The 5318-nt window shown below is 55.1% G+C and overlaps 1 non-coding gene across 1 annotated transcript; it reads right to left on the reverse strand.

The window, feature by feature from the left end:
• Positions 1-847: 847 nt before the first annotated feature.
• On the reverse strand, positions 848-941 carry TRNAI-UAU (transfer RNA isoleucine (anticodon UAU)). The gene is made up of 2 exons: positions 904-941; positions 848-883 (listed from the first exon to the last, which is right to left on the reverse strand). It is a non-coding gene; the product is annotated as a tRNA-Ile (tRNA).
• Between the last annotated feature and the right edge of the window lie 4377 nt (positions 942-5318).

Genomic DNA, 5318 nt, shown 5'->3' on the forward strand with positions numbered 1-5318 from the left:
ATCCTGCCTCCGAAAAATTGCTGCATCTTCCTCAGGCTTCACGAAAAGTAGTTTTTTTGGTGTGTGTTTTGGGGGCTAGGGGGGACCCAGTTCATACATACTGTGAACAGACTGGTAGTTGACAGAGGTAGAAGGGTGCAAAATGGGTTAAGGGAGTCAAAATCACTCCCTGTTTCCTGCCTACGTCAGGCACAACAACATTGTCACCGCGACGTTGTTCTACAGATTTCTGGTTTCGGGGTCTCTTTATCGCTCCTCTTTTCCCAGGCCCAGACAGTTGGGTCAGCTGAGGATGCCCGGTGCTGTTTCTCCGTTGACCAAAACTGCTATATCGTCCCTGGTTGTTGGTTCATCGGGGTGGGTTTAAGGGGCGGGGGGAGGATACTAAAGGTGGTGCCTCCTTCAGAAACCAGTATTTCATTGTTGCCCCCAAGCTGGAACGTCAATCAGGCTGGGACCTCTTGCAATTTCTCACTTCTGAGTTCCCTCTCATGGAGTTCAATGCTGCACTGCAGGGAAGTTACTTAGCACTTTCTAAGTGTGTGCCAGGGGCTCCCCGAGCTACCATCCCCATTAGAGCAAAGTGGGAAGGCGGGGTGTCAGGAGATGTTCATGGGAGAACGCTTGCAGGACCGGAGGAGGAGGGGGGAAGCGAACTCACCGCAGCAAGACAGGATTCAGTGTGTAAATGCTCAACATTGTTCAGTTTCAAACGCGCCACGGAAAACGGTGAGGATAGAAGAAATTCAAACACATCAAAGATGGTAGACTATGGTCCGGAAGGACCCGGGAAAGCAAAGGGGAAAGGGTCTCCTCTCGAGGGATGCAGCCTCTGGTGGGAAAACGATGCTCCAGGTGAGGCTCGAACTCACAACCTCGGCATCACCCGCACACATACTGCTCTATAAGTACCGCGCGCTAACCGGTTGCGCCACTGGAGCACCTGCTCCTCACTTCCGGTCACTCGCTACACGGCCTACGCACAAACGTCCAGCGGCTGCGCTGGGGGCACGGCCCGGGCGCCTCGAGCGCACCCAGGCGGCTGGGCCCGGCCGCCACCCCGATGGGGTCCTGACGGCGCGGGGGGCGCTCCGCGCGCGGAGACGGCGGCGGCCACTTCCAAGACGACCGGGACAGACAGGTGAGGCGCCCCCAGGACACCGCTCCTCGCGCGGCCTCGGGGGGTGGGGGGCACGCACGGGAGCCGCTCCCCGCCTCGCTGTCGCCCTCTGCGCGCGCACCGGCTGGAGGCGGCCGGGGGTTCGCGGCTGTGTGCTGCCGCCGAGGACCGGCGCTCCGGCGGGCGGGCAGGGCGCGCGCAGCTCCTCGCCGCGGGCGTGTCCCCCTGCGACGCGACAGCGGGGACGACGAGGGAAAAGGACAGGCGCAGGCCCGGGCCTGGGTCTCTGGCGTTCGCGGTGGCTGCCCGCTACGTTAAACCCGGTTTTTGAAAAAGACCTCGTACGCAGCAGAGTTTGGAGATGGGGGGCGGGCTGTCCGCAGGGACGTGCGCGAGTGTGGACGCGGAGCGTGGGGTCTTTCGTGTGGGTGCGCGACGCGGAAGGGGGCCTGTGTCGAGTTCGCCGGCATTTCTATCCCACGCACTTTTTCTTTCTTCTTTTTAAAAAAAAAGTTCCCATTTTTCATGGCTAGGTGCCTGGGAGCTGTCAACACAAACAAAAACTGCGCTGTTCGATAGAAAAATGTGGAGCGTTGTGAAAGGTGCTGAGCGTGTGAAGTCCCCCGGGGGAAGAAGAGCCCCCGGGTCTTCCTGCAGCTCCTCTGCGGTGTTTGCTCTTAAGGCCGGTGCCTTCCCACTCCGAGAAGAGGTCACCCCCGAACGGAAGAGCGCTGAGCTGCAACACCGCGGATAAGCGAGATCGGCGCACCGGAGGAAGAGGGTCCTGATTGTTTGCCGATCACATGGACCCTGAGGAACTCCTGAGCTTTTCTCAGCGGGAAACGTGCGGGGGCCCGCCTCGCGCCGTCTCTCCTTCCTCAGCGGACGCGCGGGGTCGCCGTGGGCCGGGGGTGCCCGCCCGCAGGGGCAGGGCCGGCGGCGTTTCTCGCCCGACGCCGCCCTGACCGAGGAGGTGAGCGTGGGGAACGGCCGCGGCGCCCGTAACGCACGACTGGTTCCGCGTACTGCCTTCCCGGACGTAGTCCTGTGTTCTCGCCCAGGGCGCTTCTGTCTCCACAGGCGCGCAGTCCTCCTGCCTCTTCAGCGTGAGAGGTTAGAACTAAGGGCAGGAGCCATGACCCTGGAGGCCCGTGGGTGCCAAGGAAAACAGGCATTGCCGGGCGGAGACCTGCGGGGAATGATACGGTTTTTATTCTTTTTTTTTTTTTTTAAGATTTATGTATTTATTTGAGAAAAAGAGGGCATGAGTGGGAGGGGCAGAGAGAGAGAGAAAGTCAAGCAAGAGTGCCCCTCATTTTTTTAAGTCATCTCTAGACCCAATATGAGGCTCGAACTCATGACCCGGAGATCAAGAGCCACATGCTCCACGGACTGAGTCAGCTAGTTGCCCCTGGGAAATGATATGGGTTTTTTTTTGTTTTTTAAACAGGGGCAGCAGGGTAGGATTTCAACTTTTTGTTGGAAGGCAGAGTTCACATGCTTATGATGTCACTGAGTGTTCCTATCAGTGGGGACACAAGAAAGGACCACAAGGTTCTACACTTGAAGAGAAGGTTAGGATGACCTCGGTGTAAAAAGGTGCTGTAGAAAACAGAGGGCAATCAAAAAATAAATGCAGAAACAGAAAGATTAAAAGAAGAAGTAAGAGAAAAGGTAAACTGGGATCCTTAGCATAGGAGAAGGGGGGAAAGGGGCTATGATTTCCGGGAAGTGACCATGCCAGGGAATCCTCAGCGTCAGAAACAACTTTACTTCTCTTGACATCACGAAGGCATGCATTTGGCATATGCCATTTTCCCCCTTTCTGTTAACAATTATTTGCTGAGATCCTCCCGCATGTGAAGCGTGGGGCCAAGTGTGAAATGGGGGGGGGGGGTTATGTCAGGGCCACTGTCCTCCAGGGACTTCCAGGCCAGCTGCTGAGACAGGGCACCCAGACACCCAGGAAAAGCATAGGAACACTGCAAGGCTGTGGGTGGTCGTGTGGGGTTCCACCAAGGGGAGGACCCCAGTCCCTGCTGGCCGGGGTCACGGGATCAGTGTAGGGCCGGAGAGGCTTGGGTTAGGGGAAGAGGAGGAGGGGAAGCTGTTCTAGCTGAGTATGAGAAAATCCAAGGAGGTTGGACGCCTACGGGTCTTTCGGAAGGGGGAGAAACCCCAAAGGAACTCAGAAAATCAAATGCATTTACCTTCCCCTCACTTCTTTTCCAGTCAGCCCCCGTTTGTGTGAAGGGTGGGGTGGTCAGACCGTAGCGCATTCTCATCCCCGTGGACACTTGAACCGGCTCGGCCCTGCCCTGGGTGAGGAGAGAGATGCCGGGCAGCACCCAGCTCCTGCTCAGGGCTGTCTCCTCCGTGTGCAGTGGCGAGATCACAGGCAGGAGTCCTTCATCAAAATCAAGTCAGTTCTGGCCTCGAAAGGGAGGCCGCCGCACCAACCCTGTTCCTCCCAGGAATGCTCAGCCTCTCCTTCTGCCCTATAGCTCCCAGCAGGGACAGGGGCTCATCTCAGAATGGGGGTGGGGGTGCGGGGTCAGGACTCTAGGGGCACCAGCCCAGCTAGAATCACTATTCTAGAAACACTATTCTAGAATCACCTTCTAGATCTTTTTGCAGCTTCCTCTCCCTCCATCCCTCTGCTTCCCACCAGCCCCCACTGGTTCCCATTGTGAAGTTCCTGCACTGCTTCCTTAGTTTTCTGGGGATTCAGACCCCGGAAGGAAGGGGACCTAGAGTGTCAAATTTTCATGATCAGCACTCTTCTTGTCTCCTTCTTCCTGAACTTTATACTCCCGGCCTTCCCTCGATCCCTTCCTAATACCTGGAAACAGTACTTCGTCCTCACGATCACCTTCTTCATAGGTAAGGGACGGGAGGAAGAGGATCCCCTCGGCCATCCTGGCTCTGGGATGGGGTGGTGTTCCACTGGGCAGAGCCTCTTAGAAACTAGTCAGGGACTACTAAGGAAAAAGAGAGTCCAATGAAAATGAAAGGAGAGAAACAGTTGGGGAGCTAACATGACAATTTAAGTCTTGGGACTTGACCCTACGGCCATGGACTAAGCCGGCGGCACCTTGGGGCCCTTTTTCCTGACAGGTGTCTGTGTGTTCCTGGCGTTGCTGCTACGCGGTCTGTGTATTTTGAGAGAAACTAGCTCAACAAGGAAGCGAAAATCGCCTTTCCCTATCCCTCTTTCATCCTCTCAGCGCCAGGCTGGTTTTATCTGGTGACTGTTCTAGGGGCTTCGGAGTTCTTGGGGTAGGTCCTGAATCCAGACCCTATCTGTGGGCTTCCACACTTTCCCTTGAGCACTGTTCGTTCTAGGCATGGATTCTGTGCAATGGTATCTCATTGGCTCATCGCACCTGCTTCTACTCTATAACGTTAGAATTTTGCCTTCATAGAGTGCATAGAATCCATTTCTCCAGAACATTCTGTAAGAACCATGTCTTGGAGGTGAGCGAGAACTCTCATAAGATAGAGTATAGTAGGACGCAGGGTGGGTGGAGGAAAGGAATGGGAGGGACAGACCAGTCTGCACTTTGGGTCCCTACACCACACTCCCATTGGTCAAACCTGTTTCTAAAAATTTAGAATTGTTCAATTTCTTAACATCCAGCAAGTATCATAGTCACTTCACCCTCAACAGGGTCATTCTCTCCTCAGGAATTCTCTGCTTCGTCAGCTCCCAGCACTGTTGGCTTTGGTGAGTATTACAGCAACCAGTCCAAGTGGAACCCAAGCAAATACCAGTGGCCAATGGGAGCCCAGTGACAGTGGTAGAGGAAACTGGGTAAAGATGGCTAGCCTGACCTCAGTGGTGGTGAGAAGGCTAACTTTAATAGAAACATCGTGCCCAGCCTGTAATTCAACACCTCACAGCTACACACACGCTCCTGTTTAATTACTGCGTAAGACTCGAAAGAGTTGGCCTGCTGCTAATCCTTGTTCAGGTATGGGTCAGGATTCCAGGAGTTTAGGTTTTCATAAGAGAGAGGACACACTTGGGGTGTGGGGAGGGATGAGTGTGCTTTGGCTCTTGGGGACTTGAAATGAAAACCTTCTCCTCACCTTGAAGTTTCCCTAGTTCCAGCCACCCTCTCACTGACATTCTGGTCTCCTGGAAGTAATTCCCTAAAAGTAACCACAGCTCTTTCTCCATCTGTGAGTCCTGAGC

This window comes from Ursus arctos, unplaced genomic scaffold (genome assembly GCF_023065955.2).
Source record: "Ursus arctos isolate Adak ecotype North America unplaced genomic scaffold, UrsArc2.0 scaffold_31, whole genome shotgun sequence".
Taxonomy (NCBI): domain Eukaryota; kingdom Metazoa; phylum Chordata; class Mammalia; order Carnivora; family Ursidae; genus Ursus; species Ursus arctos.